This window comes from Triturus cristatus, chromosome 8 (genome assembly GCF_964204655.1).
Source record: "Triturus cristatus chromosome 8, aTriCri1.1, whole genome shotgun sequence".
Taxonomy (NCBI): Eukaryota; Metazoa; Chordata; class Amphibia; order Caudata; family Salamandridae; genus Triturus; species Triturus cristatus.
The window spans coordinates 44,191,422-44,217,279 of record NC_140591.1 but is presented as its reverse complement, the minus strand read 5'-3'; the positions used below and the strand labels follow the sequence as shown (position 1 = coordinate 44,217,279).

At 43.1% G+C, this 25,858-nt stretch overlaps 1 protein-coding gene across 6 annotated transcripts in view; it reads left to right on the top strand.

Annotated features, from left to right (window-relative positions):
* The window catches only part of LOC146799973 (uncharacterized), a 46,767-nt gene that overhangs the window by 5,830 nt on the left and 15,079 nt on the right, over positions 1-25,858 (top strand). For 2 of the 6 annotated variants that reach the window (XM_085620891.1, XM_085620886.1), the window contains exons 2-4: positions 4,285-4,364; positions 5,146-5,188; positions 13,652-13,775. The gene's annotated coding sequence lies outside the window, so the exon portion shown is untranslated. Of the gene's footprint in view, positions 1-4,284; positions 4,365-5,145; positions 5,189-13,651; positions 13,776-24,768; positions 24,800-24,889; positions 25,099-25,858 lie in introns of those variants that run through there. The other 4 variants (XR_014967607.1, XM_085620887.1, XM_085620889.1 and 1 more) reach the window with 4 other exon arrangements.

Sequence of the window (25,858 nt, the reverse complement as noted above, 5' to 3'; positions counted from 1 at the left end):
TAACTTATTTCCCACAGAGGATGAATTGTATTTATGTCTTAATTGCCTTGAATGATGTTTGGTAATTTGCAGCTGCATGAAGGTGAAAGCCAAGCTGTGAGCCTCCCATGAAATATGATGCTCAGATACCTTGCACTAAAGCTAGCCTTAACTGTCTACTGACATTTGACACTACAGCAGCTTTAAGTCAGAAATGTGCTTTACCTCTAACTGCTTCAGCAGTCAATACGTCAGGGGCCTAGGCGTCACAACAAAACAGAAACAAGGAAAAATATTCTATAACTACTCTGTTGGCCTTTCTTCATTAAGAAACTAAATACAAAATAAGCACACAACTTAATGGAAGATGATAAATCATACATGTTAAAGAAATTGATGGGAAATGCTTTTTTTAGTATACCATCATGAAACGCCAATTGGTTAAGGCAATAACTGCACAGATTATGTGTGTACCCAGAGAGAAACAGAATGGAGTCCTGGTTGGCGCAGTGGGGTATAGTGGCTTCTGTATTATAGAGCTACAATTTGGCAGCCTGCAACTGAAAGTACAATTTATATGCACATTCATGTAAAATTTTATTACATACAGTAAAAGATAAGCTAACGCAAAGCGTGCAGAGATTTAGTGTTATAAAGCAAGCATTAACTTTCTTTTTCCAGTGTTTTACAGCAGTTTCCATATGGTTATAGAGCTTTTTCATTCTTCCAAAGTATGTCATTTCTGATATTTATCTGTTTCCATGTACTTCATTATTTGGTTTTACGCACGAGAAAGTGTCACTTTAAATGTCACACATTTGGCAGTTAAAGTTCACTGAAATGATAGAAATCTCACAAATAAGCAATCTGAAAACTTCGCAGCTATGCTATGGTAACCCGTAGTGGCCCAGTCTGAGACTCACTTCTTTGATTCTTTGTTTCCGTCGCAATGTCGCATAGTAAAAACAAGCCCGGCCTCTATGTGAAACACACTATGACATGTGGCACTGGATTAGTTTGGCCACGGGCGGCTCGGAGGAGCCTTTAAATACACAAACGGCAAGCGCTAGGCCCAACCTCTTGTGGATCCTGTTACTTTTTGTTGTGTTTCTTACTGATGTAGGGGCCTAAATGCTGAGCTACCAGTAGACATAGGGGCTCCTCACTCCCTCCTGTGCTCCTTGAACCTGGATCCAGACTGTGCATTAGACTAGTGCAGCGTAGCTAAGGTCATGCTCCGTACTGAATTTGTGCCAGTGGTTGCCAGTGCACTTGGACCCACCCCCACTCCGAAACACCACACTTGCACCCTCGGCATCGCACTTGACAGTGAACTCTCCATTAATCACCAGGTCAATGCCGTTTCCTCATCCTGCTTCTGCAAGTTCCACATGTGCTGCAAAATCTGCAAGTGGCTCCCCATCTGTACCAGGAACATGGGAACGCTGGCCTTCCTCACCAGCTGACTGGACTATGGCAGGCTTCAGAACATTATAAAACGTTTATTAGACCTGCAGGTCTGGTGACTTAAATAATCTATTCGACCTATTTGTAATGCTCTTGGCCCATAAACTGGTTTAAAATGATGTGTGATTTCTTCATTATCACAGATGAGAGCACCTTCAGATGTGCGAGCTTAGCGTGTCTGCGGTACAAAAAACTCTTGTTTAATGTAATAGACTAAACCTTTTTTCCATATATAATACAAATCTAGCCACATATAGGATACACATGACCCCTGAGTTGCCTCCTAGTTCATTAACAGCATTGTCATCAAGGCAGGGGCAGGTATGTTTCTGAATTCATGCTTAAAAATGATCACTTTAAATAAACACATAATTAACGCATGAAGTGGTAGCACACTGTCATTTGTAATCAGCAGATTTTACGTTGAAATGGCCACAAAATTTCCCACTGACATTCAGATTTACTGGTAAAACTATATAGTGTCTAAACAATAATGTTTGGAGATATAGGTTCTGCAAATATGCGTCAATATCACCAAGGAAAGTTTTCTGGTTTGTTTTACTTCTATTTAACTCATTGTTTGCATCACACTTCTTATTTGCGAAAAAATTTGCCTTCATAATGCCTGATATATTTTGAAATATTTGTAATATTAATTAGCAGGCTATTTATTTAAATGTTAGGTGTTAGAGAAAAATAACTCTTTAACCACTGTCGCCTGCACTTCACTACAATTCCATAATCCTGGTCCTGAAGAAGCGCCAATGACCTCTTGCGGCAACAGAGGCGCGAAACTTGTTGACCGTTTTGTGACAACAAGGCACAATATGCGCTTTTGGGATTATACTCCATTTCGGAGTCTTTTACTCTACCAAAGGGGGAAACTACCTATTTTTACCTTTTCTAAGGTCACCCCTTGCCAGTTTTAAATCACTATGCACGCACATTTTGTGTTACCCCCATATAGGACCCACACCCTCATGCACCATCCGGCATGCCTCCGATAAAGCGACCCTTCGGGGGACCCGTTGGGTATTGCAGCGCCGGTCCCAACGAGGAGCAATTGCCCGATGATGAAGCATGACACCCCTAGGGGTGTGTGAGGGCAACAAGAGGCAAGACATGTTCTTTCCCTTGATTGATGGGACCACCCCACCTAGAACCTTAGTTTCTTCCTCTATTTTTGAAGGTATACGGATGACTACTTACATCCAACCTTTGGAACAGTGTCCTCTATTTGTTTTGATGAGAGAAAAATAACTGACCACTTCAGACAGCTCACTTGACAAAAACCTCTAACTCTAGTAAGAGAGAGAAAATTAACTCCATTTTCCAAGCAGCAGTTACTAAAAAGACAAACTGGCATTTGACCTCTTTCCTTGAACAGACAGCAAATGTGTCCAGGTAAAAACAAGATTTAATTGCATCTTTATGGCTCATTCACTTTCTGAATGAAGAGAACACCTGTTCCTTTCCAGCCTAAATTCACTCGCCAGATGGGACGAGTAGGTGATAAAAATAGCTCGCTCTGATAACTTTTTACTCGCAATTGCGAGTGGGTGTGTACATTTTTTGAGGCCTGTATGGCAATGCGCTCTATGAAGGCACCACCAACGAACTCATGCAAAGACTCCAGACGATCCAGAACACAGCTGTTAGACTGAGCCTCAACCTGCCCAAGAGAACCCACATCACCCAGTACCTCAAAGACCTCCACTGGCTACCGGTCCAGAAGAGATGCCATTTTAAGATCCTGACCCACGCCTACAAAGCCCTCCACGACCAAGGACCTGCCTAAATGAACCACTGCCTGCACTTCCACCGACACTCCTCTCACCCCCCAGAGCCTTCACTCCGCACACCTCGCCTTCCATAGATCCCTTGCATACTCTCATGCTGCACCGGAAGACTCTCCTTCTCCCACATAGCTGCCAAACCCTCCACCTTCGCACAGCACCCTTGCTGACGGACTTCAGGAAGGGGTGCAAGACCCAGCCCTTTGACTGAAACTTTCATCAAGTGCCTGGATGCCCTCTCGGGTGATAATCTGCACGCTACATGTATAACTTGATTGATTGGTTTAATTGCACATCTTCAAGCGTTAGTAGTTGAACTGTGGTTATTGAAGGTGGATGTGAAGACGTTGTTTCCAAATAAAATCCTGCAACACTTTATCATTGCATCACTGCTAGAGGATACCTACCAGTTTTGGTCTGGTCTCTCTTGGACGTGAGCACAGGAAGTGCCAAGACATGAGATGATACCAGTGGTATAATGAAAGATTGTACCTGCCCCAAGAGTGGTATCATACCACTCTTGGGGTAGTTACAATCTTTCATTATTTACAGCATGAGTGCTCATAAACATTTTTGTAGGAGACAAAAACATTGGTCTGCAGCAGTGGCGGCTTCTGCATTAGGGCATTGGGCCTCCACCCTTCTGATTTTGAGCTCTGTACTTTTTTCCATCTGTTATGTACCTTCCCTCAGAGCATCAATTGCAGTCACCAATTATGGAATGACCATTGCGCGTGTATGGGATTCTTTCTGATAGTGCTTATCTTTTCACTTACTTGATTGGAAAAAGAGAGAAGCTGCAGGAGTGACCTCATCATGCCGATGAAATCTAGTCTCAAAGGGCTTTGGCATGATGCAGTCAGACCCTATGATACTTCCTTGGTCTCTTGTTTCTTTTGTTTGTTTTAGTTCAGTAACACAGGCCAACTGCAAGGCTCTCCGAGTAATCGAATGTTTTATTGTTCTCCTTTCATCATATAGACTCACATTCTTTAGAAAGTCTTTAAAGATCTCACCGGATTGTTTCTTATACTTTCCCTAGGCTCAGGCCCTGCAGACTCCTTCTTAGCTCCAGAGAGCGGCTCAGGCTCCACCTCCAGTGTCCTCAGATTAAAGGAAAAGGTAAGTGTAATTTTAGCACAGGTAAAATTAAAATCTTAATTATTGGATTGCCGATTCTTCACACCTATTCCTGTTCTTCCCAACTATATCTTTACCTGCCATGTTCTTTCTATGGTAAACTTGTGTTTCTTTCTCTTTCTTTCTCCTGGCTGTTTTATCCTTTCTTCTGCTTTGTTTCTTATTCCTTCACACTCTCTTCTCTTCACCTCCCATCACAAGAATAAGTCCATTAGTTAGGCCATCAAGCCTTACTTCTAAAAGAAAATAAACCCAGGTGATTTTAGGGCTCGCCCTGTAAGCAGGATTCTATGCAAGATTTTCATGGTTTTGCCCCCAGTTGTCCTCCTTGGGCTCCGCGTCAGCCTCTACCTGTACTCTTCCCTACCAGTTCCTACCCCTGTCACGCTCCTGGTCAGTCACAGTCCTCATCAGAACCATGGCGGGGCCACAGTGTTTCCAGGTGTTGTGCAGGCTCCCATCTCTGTTGTTGGTCTGCATTTTGAGGTCTGCCTTTCGGCTCTGTGGTCCTCCTTCCCCCAACAGCAGCTCCTCGTTTTCGATTCCTCCTGGCTGTCATATGTGCTGGAGCACCTCATCGTGTTCCCTGTGCAGCCGTGAGTCGAACTCTCACTGGTGGTCCTCCGCTTCCCAGGTCTTGGGGTCAAAGATTGCCTGCAGGAGAGAACCTTTTATAGTCCTTTGTTGGTTTTCCCCCTCCATGTCTTTCCTCTGTATTGCTCTTTCTGCTATTTCTACATTTCCCTCTCTTCTTCCTTTGCAGTTCTTTGTCTGCTGAGGGTGTCGTTGGGGCTCCTCCTCCTTAGGTAAGTACTACCATCCAGCTTATTTTTTCATAATGACCAAAGCTGCTAAATCATACATTGTTCGGTTAGCTCTCTGTAACCAGAAATACAACACTGTACTTTACTCTCCACACTACTAGAAATACAAAATTAAAACCACATGTTGAACAACTAGCACATATTCAACCCACAAGCTGGAGGCTACTTTTGTATTTGTTTTACTCTTGACACACACAAAACATGAAACCAATATATAGGCATTTTCATTAACACTGTGACTAATGACTACACATTTCAGACCCTGAGCACACAGCAAATGGTTTTCATTGCCTGGACACACATGAACTTTTCTTTCTGCAAGGATATGGCAAGAGTTAATTGACACCAAATGACTGCCCACAGCTCAGATGTCCTATGGTGGACACAAGCTATTTTTTTAAAAATTACCATACCGTCCTCTACCAGATCCTCATACTCAAACATATGATGCTCTGCTTCACTATCCACTCTGTCAGCAAGGCGTAATGAAACCCAAAATTCATATTGAAGCCACACTTAAATCAACAAGAGGCTTAATGTAAAAAGCAAAACCTGTGGTGCACGTATGCATCTTTTATAAGTGACAGTCATGTCTTACCACCAGTTCTGGTCTCTTAATCAACATGTATACTCCAGGGGAATGTTTGGAACCAGACTTCGCTTTCACTCTTGCAATGCCAAGTCTGCAAGGAATCCGGCCAGATACTTGGGCAGTGGATTGTCAGCTGTGGGTCATTTGTCTCTGTGGATGCTGTGATAGGAAAGTTCATCAGGCAGATACTTAGGCAGTGGATTGTCAGCTGGGGGTCATTTCAGTCAGTCAGTCAGTCAAAATTCCTTTATTCGATAAATTAATATAATAAAAGACACATATACAATCCTAACAAACACAATTAAAAAACTTTGAGTAATACACACAGTTCATGCAATGAGTACCGATCATAATATGACCTATTTCATATTCAAATATAAATAGTGTAAAAACTACAAATATAAAAATTGTACGTTAAATGTTAAAAGAATGATCTAATTTAAAACCTCCAATGGGAAAACAAGTTTTTTCCTAATACGCATAGCAGCGACCAAGAAGCTTGCGACGTGAAACATAATTCGTGGGGTACTTAATTGCTGTAAATATACAAGAGCTGGCCTAACCTGTCTAAAACCCAGCTCCCTCAATATCGGGAGCAAAAACTTCCTCCTGCAATCCTTGTAAAAACTACAGAACATAAAAAAGTGTAGAGTATCCTGTCTCGAACAATTATCACATTTGCAGGGTTCTGCACGATCCACAGGGCACCAGGTTTTAAAAAAGCCCAGAGAAAAGTGCACCAGGTTAAACCTAAATCTAATTAGGAGATACCGATGGTATAGGGCATTCACAACAATCAGATATGGTTCAGGACCAGGGCAACTAATCAGGGCATAATTAGCTCTGACTATTGGTTTTGTCATTTCTAGCTCCTCACGTTCAAAGGAGAATAAGGTCTCAAGGGCAGTTTTGGTCAATGCAACATCCTTCTTCGTAATGGTTTCTGGCGATCGGAAGAGGGCCTCGCGTCCTATCTTTTGAAACCCAGATTTTATGTATGCCAACCATGATATTTTATTTACATTGTCCAGTTTTAAGCAATTATTTAATATTGCATGGTTTAATGTAATTTCTTTATTTAGCCAAATCTTGAGCCAGTAAAGGAGAGGAGCAATTCTAATCAGGTCAGTCACAAAACCAATCCCCACTTCCGTATGTATAGAAAAAGTCGGAGTGGACTGTGGGACAGAAAGGGTGTCTCTAAGGAACTTATTTTCAATAAGCTGTATTTTATTATGGTTGGTATAGCCCCATATCTGACAACCATACGTTGCGACAGCTAAACATTTTGCATCGTATACTTTTAGTAGGGCTACAACTGGTCTAGCCCCTAATCTTTTAGCAAAGCCTCTAACTCCCGAGACTGTCCTAGCAAATGCCACACTCCGGCTATTGATTTGTGGATTCCAAGTGCCCTTTTCATCAAAAATCACCCCTAAGTAGGGGAATGTTGGGACCCTGTTTACCACATCCCCACAACAGAAGAAAGTTTTAGCCCTGGATTTCTGCCTTCCCTTCCCAGCAATCAGGACCTGAGATTTTTTCGCATTTATTTTAAGATCCAGTTTTTGCATAAAATTTCCGAAGGCATCCAGCAACTTTTGCAACCCCACTCCAGTGCGAGCCAGAAGCACTGCGTCATCCGCATACAGGAGAACCGGGACAACCTGGTCTCCTATATGCGGAATGTCTAAAGATACCTCTCCCAATTGGGAATCGAGAGCGTTTATATATAGGGTGAACAGCAGGGGGGCCAGGATACATCCCTGTCTGACGCCTCTGTCTGAACTAAAGTGCCTCGTGCATCGCCCATTTGAATTAACTCTAATTTTGGCCGATAAATCCGAGTGAAGATCGGCCAAAAAATATACAAGGGAAGGTTGGAGGCCCATGTTCCATAGAATATTCCAAAGTTTAGATCTATTGACAAGATCGAACGCAGAGGAAAGATCCATAAAACCCATGTACAGAAACCCCTCCTTGGCCACTGTATATTTATTTATTAAAAGGTGCAAGTTTAAGCACTGGTCAATGGTGCTCCGTCTGGGTCTGAAACCATATTGCGCATCCGACAGGATCCCACTCCCCTTCAACCATTCACTTAATCTATTCAAGACCACTCTACCTAATATTTTAACAGATGAATCTATCAGGGAGATTGGTCTATAACAGGAGGGGTCCTGTCGGTCTCCTTTTTTAAAAATTGGAATAATGATTGAGGTTGCCCAAGTAGCAGGAAAACTGTTATTATTTGACCCAGTCCTGTTAAATACATTAGTTAAGATGTTTGCCCAGATATGTGGGTCAGCTCTAAACAGGTCCGCAGTGACCCCATCAGGTCCAGGGGCCTTGTTTTGCGACATTTCTTCTATGGCCCTTTCTACTTCAGGAACCTGGAAATCAAGAGAAAAAGAATTTCTTTGTGGCAATCTTGATGGAACATGATTGCCATCTACAGGAAGACTGTATATTTTTTCGAAATGGGTTAGCCATGCCTCGTCAGGAATATTACAGTCAAATTTGTGGTTTTTATCATCATTAGAAAACAAGAGCTGGTTTATAGTTGCCCAAAATTTCCCGCTATCTTTCAGGGTATCAATAGACAGAAGATTTGTCCAAGCTTCCTCCCTTAGTTCCTGTTTTCTTTGGGCTAAGGCCTGTTTATATACTAGCCTTTTAGAAACTACGAGATCCCTATCTCTAGGGATTTTTTTCAGGGCTTTCAGAAGGCCAGCGTGGGATTGAGAACATTTATTGTTAAACCATCTTTTTTCCAGCTGAGGTTTTTGCTTACCTTTAAGCAATAAATTCTGATTTATTTGTTTACAAATAATGTTAAAGGCATTTATAACCTCTGGGCCTTGAGACTCAGGATCTAGGCAAATATTAAACTCCGTTTCGGTTTGAAACCGAACTTCGGACAAAAATGTAGCTGGGACCACTTTAGTCAACCGGAGTTTCCTACCCTGATCAGTTAGGGCAACTTCTTTCGCCAAATTTTGTGACGGATGCCTAAACGTTAATGTTCGGCCACCCGGGATTATCTCCAGGATCACCGGGTTATGATCACTAAAAATAGAAACCTCTGTAAAATAACGTACAACTTGGACTAACATTAAAGAACTCAAAAAAATATAATCAATGATTGTACCTTTATCTTTCCCTTTAAAGGTTGGGATCCTATTTTCTCCCTCCCCACAAGCTGACTCATAAAGGTTCCATTCTACAAAGAGATATTCTAATTTTTCCCCCTGTTTAGAATGTTCAAAATGTGGGGTGGCCGAGAGTTGTGGATCCTCATGGTCATCACCTCAACATAATTTATCACAAGGGTGAATATTTAGATCCCCCATCTGAAAGATCTCAAAGGAATTCGACCTTGAACTATAAGATAAAAGAAACTGCTCTAAAAGGTCCAGGTTATTGTCGACATCCATTGAGTTATATAGATTAATAAATAAAACTTTGTTTACATCGGGAGCCGAAAGTTCCACAATTAAACAGTTTAGACACCCTGCATCAAGCTGCCTAAGTGAGCCCTTTATCTCAAGGGAGATCAACGTAATCAGGCCACCCTTTGCTCTCCCTGCTGCACTTTGTTTGGCTGGAATGTGGAAATGGCAATAGCCGTCCATAGAGAAACTATTTTGTGTGTCCCAAGTCTCTTGTAGGGATATTATATCAAATGAGCATAGGAATTCCTGCCAACTAGAGTCGTTCATTTTGGCCCTAATACCCGCCACGTTCCAACTCATAATCTTACAAGGAGGGACTAAGGGGCTTTCCGGGTACTTTATCTCCCTAATATCATGATCCAAAAATTTAAGAGTCTCCTGAGCTGATGCCACCAAAATAGCAGAAGGGGCAGGCACTGGATTAGATGAAAGAGAAGGGTCAGGATGTTCCTGTGAGTATACAAAAGGAACGGGGGAACTTGGACCAGTATTACAGTCCTCTATCAAGTATGGAACAACCAGTGTAGGAAAATCACCACCAAACTCTATTGGGCCACCCGGCAATTGGGCATCGGGATTTATTCTCCTGTTAACAGCTCTATCCTGATCTATTGTATCAGTAAGGTCAAGAACTGTATTGTTTAGGTTCAGTCAATCCACACCTTCAATATCATTGAGGGACCAAAACGGTTGTGCAATGGGAGGTTAAAATCTAAAATAGGTGGTGTAGGATTGCCCCTGTTTACCCTTACCCATTGTGCTGGCCGAGTGAAATAGGTAGACGGATAAAAATACCGTAAGCCAAGGGTGAGGATGCCTACGGAATTTTGGGTATTAGGATGGTAACATATATGCCTAACTGCCATAGGGTCTCTAAAGTTTATAATAATGCAATCGCCCTCCACATCCTTAATTTTGGTACCCAGCCAACTCACCCTTCGCACAAACAAAATTTCGGCTTGCAGGTTGGGTGGGAGAGACCTGTTTCCATTAAGCCAATATATGACCTTGTTTTTTAATTCTCGAAAGGATTCTGTCTTGTCGTGTGAAATCCTAGGGACACCCGCCAGAATAACCGTATAAGGAAGTGACTCTGGAGGTAAATTTATGCATGGAAGTATAGGGATCGGGCCAGTATTCAACCGGTCAGGGATAGCACTAGCGAGCTGGTCTTTATTTAAGTCTGCATTTACTGGCTTAGTTTTACTTGCTCTAATTACAATATTAGAACGTTCTTTGTCAGGCTCCTCTGCGGAACCGGCTTCCGTCACCGTGGGTACAGAATCTGAACCACAATGAGAATTTTTAGTATGCGGAGTTGACATGCTAATAATATCTGAAGTGTCCTTATGTGGTAACACGTTCTTAACCGGGAATAAACACCCATGGCCTGCCTGAAGTTCTAAAGCTTTTTTCATCACAGCCGTATTTGCCGACAATAAGTTTTCAAGATTCTCTACTTTAGCACTCAGTTGTTTTACTCTCTCTAAGATGGGAGCCAACAATGATCTTAATAAATGTTCAAATGTGTCCATGTTGCCAGTAGAAGATGGGTTCGCACGTGGCATGCCAGATGTAGTTTCAGTGACTGTAGAACTAGAAATATCTAAAAGTAAATTACAGTCTGATTGAATATTGGTATTATTTGTAGATATCTGACTTTTTGCCACTTTAGCTCGTTTTCCCTTGCTCACCCCGCCTGCACGTTTCCTTTTACAGGATTTAGGCAAACATATGCCCTTTACCATTGACTTTATCAGTTTCTGGTGGTATCTCTGGGTTAGGGAATAAAGGAATAGTGTTATAAACTCCCAAGCAAGGTCTATTTTCCAAGATAGAAACGCTGTCTGTGCTGCGGATACTGTTTGGGCTTATGTTCGTTTCGTCTGAACCAAGAGCCTCAATACTAGATGGGACATTTTGGACCATGTCAGTAGCCACGTGAACAGGGGACTGTGCCATCCTTATGTTCCCCAGAGAGGATCTCTTAGCTGTTAGCTCTACGGACAGTCTTTTCTCTGTGAGAATGATCTCATGTTCAAGGACACGGGTAGCTCTGGAAATGAAGTCATCCAAGGAGCCTGATACAGATCTCCCTGAACAGACTTGCCCGCGTTTCCGACCAGATCTTAGAGAGGTTGCCATAATTTAAGAATGTGATAAACAATCCAAAAGCAAGCAGGAACAGTACTTTCTGCCTAGAGGCAAAGGGGTACCAATAGATCGATCTGTTACTTTTCTCGGCATATATCGTTAGCAGGAATAACGTCCAGTACCTGAGACGAGGAACAAAGAGATATGGCCCGGCCCGGCCTCCATAGGCCCCTGACGGCCACAGACGGCCCGCCCTCTGCCCGGGCTCAGCCCGGCGCCGCCCGCGCGCGTCCCGCGACGCGGGGGGCGTGCTCCAATTTGTAGCGCCTCCAGGCGCGTCCAGTGGGCGTGCGCTTCCGCCCTGCCCCACCAGGTGCTGCTGGGATTTGTAGTTCCCCTCCTTGCCGATTCCGCGGACGTTGCAAGCGCGGCGGCGGAAGGGAGACCAGTGCACAGGCAGGCAGGCTGCAGACAAAGATCCCGAAGTCACAGGGCAGGAGACCTCAGCTCACAACTGACCAGGTACGACACATTTTTCTTGTGGTGACGTGTTTTCATACCGAAAGGAGAGGGCAGTGCTGTCAACCAGGTTTTTGTTTTCCAAGGGTAAAGCAATACAAGACCAGGTTTCTGTCTAGCGTGCCACTAGATATGGGCTGTGACGTTTCCTCTTTCAAGCAGAAAATGAAGCCTTTGCTTGCCTCGTCCACGCGTGAATCTCTGCTACAATTAGCTCCGGAGTCACAAGGGGGAAAGGCGTCCAAAGCACGGTGCGGTTCCCTACTCGTCGCCACCAGCACAACAACACGGCGCTGGACGGATGGATCTACTGGGGGTCATTTGTCTCTAGGTGGATGCTCTGCTTGTAATGTTCAGCAGCCTGCTTGGTTCTGGAAGCCAAATTAGTTTCCTAGTAAATTCAGAATCTTACTTTTTACTAATTGCTGTCAGAGGCATCTCATACACTCCCACTACAAGCTTCCCGAAAGCATCCAGTGAGGCACTCTAATGCCCAAAGTATTTGCACCCCATTAATCGGGCCTTTTATTGGAATTTGGGCCTGAAAGCATCTGTTCATGCAGGCTGCAAGGGAGTATTGCATGAGACTACTTACTAGAGAAAAAAGCATCGGGAAAGCCAGTGAGTCTCGCTTTTGGGACCCATTGGCTTTGCCAGTGCTTTTTGAAGATGCTGTACAGCAGTTGTTGTGCAGCATGGTCACAACAAATGTGTGTCATTTTCAGACGCACACATGTATGATGCACAAGCACGAGAGGCAGAATGAGCATCCTTATCAGATTATTACAAAAAGCTGTAAGAGAACCAAAACAAAGAAAGACTTAAATCCAATAGAAATTACACCTAAAATCAATCCCGTAACTTGTGCCACCACATATATTATTGCTTCACAGTACATCTGGAAAATCTTTCACAAAAACTGGCATATTATCAAGTCCAGGTCTTTGAACTTTGAGAGACTTAAGTTTGCGCACAAAAGAGGCTGGAACGTACGGGGTCATTTTGTCCACCCTTTACCATACGCACCACCCACTAGGATAAACACAGTATTGCAACTTTGAGGATTATAATCTGTCATGGGGAATTTTCTTGCGGCTCCTGTAATTTGTGTCATCTGACTAATCCAGCTGATCCCAATGATTTACGCCTAGATAAAGAATGGGTGAGGAGAAGACACACCAATTGTAATACAACATACATGATATTCATGATCGCTTGTTCATGCAATTTGAGATTTATTAGGATAACCAGTAGAAAAATCAAGGTATGGGTAGGAGAACATAGGAGCAACATCCATTGTAAAAAGGTTCCCACTAAGATGAGCAGTCACTATTTGACAGCTAATCACACCATTGATGGTTTACAGTGGGTTGTTCTGGAAACAATAGATAAGGGCAACAAGAAAATAGACAAACTTCTCTTAAAAAGAACTTTAGATTTTCTGCCCCCAGATGTTCCAGATTGAACTCAATGACAATGGTTGGTTTTGATATCAAGCACATATTCGTATAGTGCTTCGTTTTTACACATTTTTATTTAAGAGAACCTTCCACCCCCCTGTTCTGTGTGTAGGGTTTACATCCCTGTTATTTCTATGACATGGACTATGGCTACATTGGATGAAGCAATAGCTGGGACTGCTAAATGCAGGGTTTGTTTTCTGTGTAACGATTGTGGCCACAGTCACTATAGCACTCCTCTTGACATGCTCCTCTTGTTTTTGATTGGCACGGTCTTTAATTTCAGGATTATAATGATTTTATTTCTTTGGTTGTTTGTTTGCAGACCTTCATCTAGCGAGGTACTCCGTGACCCTCGAATTCACCACATTCAAGCTTTCCGGCTTTTATGACCATTAAGCAGTTCTCATCACCAACCCCACTGAGTGAAAGCTCTACATACAGATCAGGTTTGGAACTTTACCTCTTACCACATTTACAGCAAAATGGTCGGCTTCCACTGAGTCACCCTCGTAGTGCCCAGTCTGTAAGACCTCGAGGGAGTCTATTGCTCACTTCTTGTTTGCCAGCCCAGCATAACAAAGCTCAAGACAGTCTTGGTTAAGACCAGTCTGTGCCCAAATGGGTACAGCGAGACATACTGAAGCTTTCAGGATCCTGAGGACTGATCCAAACCCACTTTTATTTGGGCAGCGACAAAATTCTTGGTCAAGGCCTGGCCATTGAGGCATAAATTAATAGCCCTTTCCTCCTAACATCAGCTCACGCAGTAATACTCTGTGACCTATGGTACGATCTGTTCTCACCATTGCACTGTACGGGGGCTTTTATTTCGGACGCTCATGAGGGACCCGTAGAGGTTTTTGTAGGATTGGTAATTTGTCTACACCCAGTGTGCTTTTCTTCTTACCCCCTGGTATATTGTTGAGCCTAGGGCACAAGCTCAGTGGCACACGTATCATCGACTACTGTGGATCCTACACTATGCTGATGGTATACGTGCTGTGGTGTGTTTTTTGTTAAATTATTGGCTACTAGTGCATCTAGCTCATTACATAACGTATTTCATGAATATCTTGCACTTTATACTTTTGAATTTTTACTCTATTTCACTGCACAAACGCCCTGTCTCCCTGGCGCTGAGGCTGTTACCAATCTGTTGCCTACTGAACCACCCTGCTTCAGAAATGTCCTTTCCCATTGGTCGCTAAAATTGTCATCCATCCGCTGCTCATTGAGGACACTGCATGCACCATGTATTTGACACTCTTGCACTATGCATTTTGCCCATCTATATGAACCCTCTTGCAATCTAGACTCTTTACCATCAAATCTGGACACTTGGATACCGAACACAAGAAGTTAGTTTGTTCCTCCACCTGACTTAAAATGTGTATTCTTTAAAACATTTTATTGTTTTATTATCTTAACGGTAATTGTATTTCAATCCTTGCACTTTTTTGCAAAACCTTGATGGCTCATATTGCGGAAATAATGTTTGATATGTTGTTAAATTAGAGGATGTGTCCATCATAATGACCACTTAGACCATGTTCCCTCCAATTGGTCTTATTTTGACCTGAATATGAAGACAACGTCACTCATTCACACTGACTCCTTTTTGGCATCCATCGGTCTGTTAAAAAAAGGTTACATGGACCGCTTTCCCCTTTCTTTTTATTTACAAAAGAAATTACATTGAGTCCTTCATCAATGCCTTGGACTGCCACCTGGCCCCACCCATTTCACGTACAACGCAACGCACACATTGACACTACATAGGGGTCTGGTCCATCTGTGTACACGATGACTGGGTATTCTTAAAGCTTCTGCAGCTGCGTTAAAAACTTTAATATGCACGGGTTTTAAGGTAACCGTAGCTTGGACCATTGGACTGGCGTCTTTGATGGCTGTGCCGAAACCGCAAGCGCTGCGCCCGGAGGCAAAGCGGGCACCCTTGCAGGAAAGCATGTTGTGGCTGCAATAGGAGAAAATCATTAAAGAAAATAGTGCTCACAGACTGTAAATAAAACAACACAAGTAAAAGGGCAGTCGTCATGGAAGGTTACATATGTAGAAAAGACGGTACTAATGAGGGACTACTAAGCCTTTTCATGAATCAAAAACAACCATTTAGAAAGGGCTTTAACATGAGCCAATTGAAAAGCTGGGCAGAGCTTCAAGTCCATTTCCGAATACAGCATCCTCGCAGAGCAGCGCGCTCGCCGCCCAGGCTTGACCTAAACATGAAAGTCCATCACATCAGACCTTTTGTGTCTTACAAATTGTAGAAAGGGGAATACTGTATCCTTCCAACAACAAACCCATCCAATATCTCCCGATTAGACTCTCTACGGCTTGAACGCTTGCAAATACTCTAACAGAAAGTCCATTACCTTCTTCTCAAGGGTGCAGTGGAATTGGTTCCAGAGCAGGAAAAGGGACAGGGATGCTATGCCTGATCAGTGGCGGCTCCTCGAGGGAGTGCTGCGGGGCGGTGAGGCAGGGCAGGGTGGGGGGCAGTAAACTCCGGCATGCGGCCGAACGAAGTTAAGTAAATAAATAAAACAAATTACATTGCTCGCGCTGCAATGCCTAATGGCGATGCAGCGCACGCAATTTAATTTGTTTTTATTTATTTACTCCGTTCGGCCGTATGCCTGCGTTTACTACCCCCTACCCTGCCCCTCCCCCTGCCACTCCCTCGAAGAGCCGCCACTGTGTCTGATATTTTCTGAACCCAAAAAAGGATAGCAGGTTATGACCGATCCTTAACCTCAAGAGTTTTGAACTGGTTACTCATAAAGGAGATGTTCAAAAAGCTCCGGTTCTGCTAGTGCTGAATGCCGAAGACTGGATGGTGTTTGTCGATCTGTAGGATGCCTATTTCCACATCCCTATCCTGAGATCACACAGGAAGTATTTCCACATCATTTTAGGATCAGAACACTATCAGTTCAAAGCCCTAGTGCTAGTCCTCACTTCCGCACCACAAGTCTCCATAAAGGTGATGCACGTGGTTGCAGCTCCCTCAGAAGGAAGGTCATTTCTATAGCCCCTTAACTGGACAAATGGCTGATCAAAGCTGAGTCTCCCGATTTGCTGCTTCACCACTTAAAAGAAAAACTCAGCTTTTGTATGAACTCTGCTTTTTGATCAACAAAGCCAAGTCTCACCTGGCGCCCTCACAGCGCATGCTATTCATATGGACAGTATTGGATACCACACCAAGTCGAGCCTACCCTCCACCTCTGAGGATTCTGGACGCTAAGGCTATGATTCCATTGTTTCTGAATGGAGCGATCATTCCAGTTTTGTGCCTGTTAGGTCTTCTAGCCTCCTGCACTCTCTTGGTCAGGTCATACGTGCATGCTGACACGTGAGAGCTCTCCAGTGCTGCCCCCACAGGTAGTGGTTTCAACACATTGGAGATCTGTAGACATGCATAAAGATCTCAAGGGACACAGCAGTGGGAATGCAATGGTGGAGCGTTAGCGACAACCTACATCAAGGAAAAAAGTTTCACCCTCTTCCTCCAGTGGCCACACTTATCACAGATTGCCTCTATCCAAGAGTGGGAATCCCATGTGAAGGAACTGGAGTCAAAGTCTTACATATCAGCGTTGGAATTAAAGGCGATACGTCTACCTCTCAAGACTTTCCTACCTTGCCTTTGCGGGCTGTCGGTCCAAATTTTGACGGACAACACAATAGTGATGTGGTAAACCAACAAACAGGGAGGAGTGGAGTCCTCTGCAGAGGCTGTGAGACTTTGATACAGGGCTCAAGACCATCAAATTTGCATAGTAGCTAATAACCTGGCTGGAGTTCTCAATGTACGAGCAGATCGTCTCAGCCAACGTCAACTGGCAGACCATGAGTGGCATCTTCACCCAGAGGTGATCCAAGACATCTTTCAGTTATGGGAGACTCCTCTTGTGGGTCTATATATCTTCATAGAATGCAAAGGGAAAGTGAAAGGAAAAACAATTCACAAACCAACACTCTCAAGAGGGATCATCCTGTGTATCAAAACCTGCTTCTCCAGAACTCAAAAGGAGCCACCTGAAGGTATTTGTGCTCTTTCTGCTATAGTTACATCACTAGTCTGCCCTAGCTAGAGGTGTTCCTATAGCAGATATATGCAAAGCAGCAACCTGGTCCTCCCTTCACACCTGTGAAAAGAACTTCTGTTTGGACTCGGAAGTGAGAAGAAATGGTCACTTAACTCGCTCAGTTCTACATGACGTCTTGGTTCAGTCGGCCATGCTCCCACCTCTGAGTGTGGCACTGCTTGGGAAATCAATTTAAATGTTAGGAATCTGCAGATAGATGTATCCATTAGAAGAACAAGTAACCTACCTTCGGTAACTCTTTCATTGGTGGATACAAAGTCTACCTGCAAGTTCCTCACCAACCCACCCTCTTCCCCGTAGTATGGTGTTCTATACCAAAACTCCTTCTCATTTCTACTTATAGCTGTTTACAAATGCTGCTTCTTTTATACCTATTTATTTATTGCATTATGAATAATGGATGTAGAAAAATATTCTATTGATAATATAGAGAACCTCATCTTTCGTAGTAACTTGGTATCATCTGTTAGCCTCGAAGGCACAATAAAAACATGAATGGTAACAGACGTCAGTATGCCGATGGAGGTGCTTTATGGCTCCAGTGACGTCACGCAGTGCCGCATGTGAAGCCGTCTTGGAATTGGCAGCCAATGGTGGCGTGGGAGAACTACTGGAGAAGGCAAATAACATGTTAATTTATGCACTGTTTATTTGGCAGGAAGGGTAGGTCGAAACTACTCCCAGTCATGCAAGCAACACTAGAGGTCTGGGAAGGTGTGACCTGATGTCCAGGGTAGAAGGGCAAAATAACAGCCACCACTTTTGGAAGGAGGCGTGCTAAAACATGTGAATTTCCTGGATCAATGAACTGGAAGATTTGATGGAAGGCAATAACATAAGAACGTTTCCTATTTTACAAACGGAATGTGAATTAACAAAACTACAGATGTATAAATATATACAGTTGAGAAACCTACTCTAGGCAAAATACTTACTTAGGGGAAACGATTTTTGAAGTTAAGTGCTGGGGGATTTTGGGATGGGGGTGGGGCTGGGGCTGTATCCACTATATGCAGAACCCTTAATAATATGCTGCATGGTTTGCAGAAATTCAGTGTCAGAAGGGAGACATACCAAGGCACAATGGAAGATGTTGCTCCATCTTGTGTTATACATAGTCGACATTACCGGTGGCTCTATTGATTGCACCTATGGTTTCTCTGATGTTATCATAGTGTTCCATCTGGAATGTAAGCTCATACTCAGTTTCGCTATTGTTAACATCTTCCGATACAAAAGTGTCCCAGTGCCCCTCTAGGTGAATAGACTTTGCTAGTGTTGCCATGAAATTTGAAATTTGGTAATTATGGAACATGTCCATACATGTTACTGGGAAATGTTCAATAAAATGGTGCTTCAAAAGGAACTTAACCCCTTATATTGTATGTTATAGATTTTTTATATTCTTAAATTCTTTTGCAGAAATCCAACTATTACATTCATCAAACCACCCTACTATCTAATTAGGCACCGTCTTTGCTGCACTCAACCCATCACAAATAGTTTCTCCATATGGTACACTCAATCTTGATCTGGTTTTATTTTGTGTAACTCTTCACTGTGAAAAAATGCCTTTCACGTCCTCCCCTGCATTGTCTTCAATTAAAAACTGTAACCATGACGTGTGGACTTTGTTTTTTAACAATACATTTTATTGAGTGTTTAACAATAGATACAGATCAAACACTGGTTAAATAATGAGTCATCTCCAGATGTGTCCTATACATTCCAAGACCTCACCCCTCAGCCATCGTAGAAGTCTACCGGATCCATAGGCCAATGTACATGGTCCAGGACGGCCCAGAACTGGCCTCATGAAGGATACCCCTGAACAGGCTCCAACCCGATCAAATTTTATAATGTTTGTGTGGACACCGTCTAGCCCCATAGATAGGACGTTCTGGATTCATGTAGTAGTCTGGCCCCTTCCTCCAGCAAAGGGAGTTCGCATCTTTCCATGCCTTGGCGATATCACTCTTGGCCATCACCAGGCCCAACCATAGCAACGCTGGTTTACATCTGTTGCTGTCTGTGCCAGTTGTATTATGCAAGAGGACTAGTTTAGGATCTCTAGGGAGCTGCCAACCCATCACCCTCCCGGGGCACAAGAGCACCCCTTATCAAAAGGGGACCAACTTTTCACAGGTCCAAATGGTATGCGTAAGGTCTCCTCTCTGAATGGAGCATCTCTGACAGTTCGTCATGAGACCAATCCCATCTTTCTCAGCCTGTCACATGTGTTTTAGACCCTATGCAGGTATTTCAGCTGTATGGCCCTAATCTGTTACACAGTCACCGCTTCCTTGGGAAACGCCACACCCCTCTCCAGTCATCTTCCAGCTGAGGTCCCATGTCATGTTCCCACTTGTCCCACAATTTTCCAAAAGAGTCAGGTGAACAATTTGGTCTATTGACTGCTGAGATCCTATGACCTCAGTTCCTCCATTAAAACTTTGGCCTCGCTCATGCTGTAGTCGAGAAGATCGTCCAGGTCTTTTATGTGAGGAATAAGAGCACACGGGCGGTTCGGAAGTCTAAGGAATTGACTACAGTGGAGGTTATATTCACTATTGAGCACTGTAAATGATTTCAATGTAACTCTGTACATAGGCATTCCCTAACTGTGAGATTACATGCCAGCACTAGAGTCCCAATAACCCCGACATCTGCCCCAGCCAATACCCCAACTACAGAGGTGTCTCCCATGTCATACGACATATCCAGAGACCTAATAGCTCCTTTCCAAACCTTAAACTCCACTGTCGTTATCAGAGGGAGAGAAGAAGGGGTCTCTCTACCATAAAGCAGGTGGGATACCTCTGTCCTCTACAGCACCCATTTGTGAGAGGCAAAAGGCTGGGTCCCCCTGCATATCAAACCACCATTCATTTATAATAATTAAATGGGTGCCCTATAATAGGAAGCCATTAAAGCCGCTATACCTCCCCCGTACATGGATTCGAAGCATTTTGACGGAGCAATTCTGGGCGGGCCGGCAGTAGTTCCCCAGAAAATCTTGCAAGATGGCGTCCATTTGAGTGAGGAGGTAGAAGGGAATAATATATGGATAATTCTGTAGGTGGTATAATAAGTGGAGCTCGATTACCATCTCAAAGATTAAGGAGCACCCTAAGAATAAGGGAGGGAGTGCTGACCAGAAACCCAGGTCACTGGTCAGATGATTCAGCTGCGGTTGAATGTCTCTGTTTTGGGCCTTCTGCACAGCCTCTGTAATGTATACCCTGAGGTATTTAAATTTCTCAGGACCTGCACACCCCCTGCCCTTTCCAACAGTGAGGCGCGGCACCCAATGAGATACACAGAGGAATTATCTTTGTTGATGAGGACTCTGTGAATTTCCAAAAGATCTGTGTGATCTGGAGGACCCCGAGGAGCTGACTGCTGAGGTTCGTCAAGGAATGTCAGATACTCATCAGTATACAATGCCACCCTGTCTGACACCCCTGTTCCAGACTCCTAGGAAGTACATCCACATTCAGCTATTTAGCCATTCACCATGATATCATTGTTCTTTTTTTCCACCCAGTTGGTCACATGGGGCCGGCAGCTACCCAGCGCAGCACGCACTGACCCACCAACTTCCCTCTGTCTGGTTTGCGTTCTGCAAACCCAGCGCAAGGCGTTTTGGTGGTATTTACTTTCTAGAGCAAATCAAGATTTTCATTGAAAAGTTGACCAAAGTGATGAAACCTAGCACTGTGCACTACTTTGCTTCAAGGGTTTGTTTTCATGCTACCACCCATGGGTTGTGATTCAAAATACTTCTGTTAGCAGTTTCAGCCAAAAATGTACACCAAACATTATACTTCCTTGAGGCAGGCATAACGGAGTAGAAAGGTTTTCATTTCTCCATGCTTTTCAAACTTTGCATGTGTGCTGCATAATACAGCACACATACAAAGTAGGTAAAATATTAAAGTATAGCTTTTGAACAGGAAAGCTCTCCAATCAGTATAAAACCTATGCTTGGTAGAATGCATACCCTGTTGCACCATGGTGCACAGGTGTGTGTGTGTATTGGGGAATGGCAGCCTGAAGTGCACCAGCGCTGCGCGAGAGAGATACAGTGCCATATCTTGGTTGATAGAACACTGTTTTTCACCCTCCCATAGACGCAATGCAGTGCTGCAGCTTTGATGAATTGCGTCAAAATTTAGCACTTGTTTTCCTTAGTTTTTAGTTTTCAGACTCTCCCAGATTCATCCTTCAAGCCAATTGGAAAGGTGTACTTTAGTAGCTGAATTATCAGTTAATATAAATGTTACCCCTTCATTGTCCTGTGCATATTCATGCACATCTACAAGGTCTGCTTGCCATTGATAATTTAGGACCGGATTAATAATTTTGCGGACAGGCTTTTACTCCCTCAGGGCAACTGAGTAAATTACTCCAATCCAGGCAGCCAAGTTCCGAATTGACTTCCAAGCCGTTGCTAACAATGGGAAAACTAATCACTTGTTGGAGCACCTGTGTAGACAGACATTCACAAATGGGCCCTGGGTAGTTACCCGCAGCCCTTTGGGAAGAACTAGGCGATACTAGAGAGTTTACAAGTGACTTTGGAGCCTCCCCGTGAACCCTTGTATCCTTGACACTGCGAAGAGGGACTTTGGGGCTCAGTCAAGGGAAATCCCACTGGTACTAACTCCCAGTAATCCCCACTTTTGCCCTATCCCCACAACTGCTCGGCCCTTGTGATGCACTCAGGACTGATATTTTATCTGTATGCCATTATTTGCAGAAGGAATAGTTCAGGAGTCATCAACCAGGTCCCTATGTAAAAATGAAATCTGCACCCCATCGTGTGATTCACTGGGGGAAGTAACTCTTCCTGCACTTACAATGTCACTCCTAATAATCAAGTGGCAGTGCTTGTCCTCTTGGAACCATGGGGTCACTTGGTTGATTAACGAATCCTTGTCTTCCCTGATTTCTGGGCTCAACATGGGGTCTTGTGTGAGATGAACCATGGCCGGAAAATGCTGTGCTTTTCTGGGGATATAGATGACATTATGGATCATCCCTCTATAGCTTGACAGACGAGGTCTTGCTGTGGGGGGGATCACATAAACCCAGTGTTACCCCACCCCCACCCTGGGCCTGTGTTTACCGCCCTCTCGAGAAGACCCACCTTAGGGAAACAGCCTCGAAAACTCACCCGCCTCGCATTAATGCAGGACCAATGACAGGGAACAGGCTGGGCATTGGGGGGGGGGTAGAGTAGGGTTAACCAAATGGGCAGCTTTGGGGTAGCTGCGGTAGCTGTAGCATGCAAGGAAATAGCCTCCTGATGTATGGAAGAAGACCCCACACTATTTCCTCTCTGCCCCCCAGATCTACTCAACTGCTGCCCTCTGGTGTTACTCTTCTCAAGGGTCATCCATAACTTTCCATTTTGTCTCTCACTGCTGAGTGGCTACACACACCCTCCCCTGCACACTTTTTCTCGGAAAATTAAATTTAAATATATATATCTTTCTCAGGGGAGGGGGGGTGGCCACCCAGCCATGAGAAAATAAACAGAATGTTATGCATAAGCTATGCGGATGCATCAAACAGTGCTATCAGTTAACGCCACTGTGTTCACACAAGCAGGCAGGGCTCACCGCCTATATGGAGCCCCCCATTCGCAGTGGCTTTGCTATCTCCCTTATCAACTTGTGCTCTCTGGTGCACTTCTCGGGGGGCCAAATGTCCTTGGGTCGGGCACGCACCAGCATCAATTCCCAATTTGCCGACAGCTGTTCCTGGCAACAAGATGCATCGTGTAGCCAATCCTCCCTTTTTGGAGTGTGACATCGGCCCAAATGCATCGCAACCCTATGCTTTGCTAATAATAGGTGCATCACCGTTAATCTACACGCCTCCGAAGAGACATCTCTGACATAGCCCAGTAGTGCAACTCGCGGTGAGCGCTCAATCACACACTCAACAATACCCTATGTCTTGTCGAAGGTCTCGGGCAATGAGTGCTGTATGCTGGGGCAGCTCCACACAAGTCGGAGAAACCCTCCCGGGGGAACCGACCATCGCAGGCAGCGTGCACTGAGCATCGCAGGCAGCGTGCACCGAGCATCGCAGGCAGTGCGCATCCTCGAGTAGGCCCATTTTGTGTAATCGCACCTGTGTGTGGTATGCACAAATTTAAAATGTTGAAGCGCAGTCTAAAATTGGGAGAGAGGGCTCTAGATTGAGCGCAGTAAAAGTACTGATCATCAGTGAAATTAAGAGCCAGATCCATTTCCCACTTCTGTCTAGTTCGGGGGATGCACACCGGTGAGGTCGCCTGCATTTCAGCATAAAGTCTAGTTATCAATCTGCGCAGATTGGGGGACGTGAACGTTGTTTCAAGTAATTGAAATGTAGGGAGGTGCACTGGGGCACAGTCATATGGTGTTCTAAGTGCAGCGTGCAGGTGATATTATGTGAATGTGTCCAGTAAGGTAGCATTAGACACCTGAAGGGTCTGCTGCGGAGTAACAAAAGTGCCCTCTGGATAAAGTGTACTCATGTTCGTTAATTGACGATTTCGCAGCCGAGACCAGGCGCCTGCATTCTGTGTAGAGGATAAGCGTGGCGGGGTTTATATCGAGTACTTTGTGTCCATTTGCATCAGGGAACGCTTGATAGGCAGAAAATCTCTCCGGGCAGCCTGCTCAGCAACAATGAGGTTTGAGAAGATCAGTATGGTATAACACAGGGTCTGGTGTTCCCTGGACAGACACAGAACAATATCCCAGTCAGACAATTTAGTAGGCGAGCTATGATCGGCCTAGTATTCAGACAAAATATCGAAGTGAAACTATCACCATACTAAAATATCATGATATGGAAATATATAGTCAGCTAGGATATCGTTGTCAAGTATATTGATTTTAAGGTAAGTAATATAGATTTTTAAAATTATAGTTTAAAATACCGTTTTTTTATTATGTATTTTAGTATATAGTTTAAATGTATATGATGTACATTTTTGTGCAATTATTGTTTGTTTTTAAATATATTTGTTTCATTTTAGTAGTTATGGGTTCATAGGGGTATAGGGTGGGAAGTAATTTAATTATAATTATAATACATTCATGACTATTTTTTATTTAATATTTAATTGATATATATTTATTCATACTAATTGTGCTATTAATTTTTTCAATGTACATTTTATGTACGGGTTGTAGGGTGTATAGGGGTAAAGGGTAGTGAGTAATTTATTTTTTATTGAATAATAATTCGTTTTTAATTACTAATAATTAATTGATTATTTTTAATTGTGCAATTTCTTTTTTAGGTGTGCATTTTTGGGGTTTATGGGGTAAAAGGTGAGAAGTCATTTTATTTAAACTAATAATTAGTTGTTAATTAATAGTAAGTAATGGATAATTATGTTAATTGTTTACTTATTTTTTTAGGTGCAGGTTGTCGGAAAAATAAGGGTAAAGGGTGGGAAGAAAATGTACTTAAATTAACCCGTTGTGTGGGCGTGTGCGGAGGACGGCCGGGGGACGTCCAAAACACGCCCACTCATTAATTCCCCAGCACCGCAGCGGAATTTGCGCCGTGGTCAAGGGGTTAATAATTAGTCATTAAACACAATTCATTATTAATTGACAGTTATTGACAGTTATTTTAAATGCGTAATTCTTTTTTTAAGTTTAATTTTATGTGTGGGTTGGGAGGTTTATAGGGATAAAGGGTTAGAAGTTAATTAATATTTAGTTCTTCATATGTGTTTAATTGATAATTAACTGTTAATTGTGCAATTAATTTTTTCCAGTATTTTTGATGCAGGTTTTATAGGGGAATGGGGTGGGAAGTAAATTAATTGTAAGTTATTAATTACTAAATTGATAGTTGTGTAAATAATTTCCTTTAACATGTTATGAGCGTGTTGTTTGGGGGTAAATTGTGGGTAGTGAATTAATTATAACTACTATTTAATCAGTTTGATAAATATTTATAGTGCAAATATGTTGCTTTTTAAAGTTACGTTTTATGTGCAGGTTATGAGTTTTGTGGGTTATAGGGTGGGAATTAATTAAAGTAGATGTAGGTAATAAATATTTTTTGTTAATAAATTATTAAATAAAAAATATATTTGAATGAATATTAATTGTGTATTTTATTTATAGTATTTGTAGTTATTTGTGATATGTACTTAAGATTGTAATACGTTTTTATTTTTAATAAATATATAAAGCTTTTTTGTACCTATTTATATTTTTCTTTTTTTACTGTTTTGAAATAGTTTTATTGTACTCAAGATACTTTGTTTTTAATGTTGTACTGACAAGTGGGAATAGTAAATCTTACCTCAAGCAATCCAACACTTTCCATACTGTTGCACTTATTGGAGCGGGAATAGTACATTTTACCCCTCC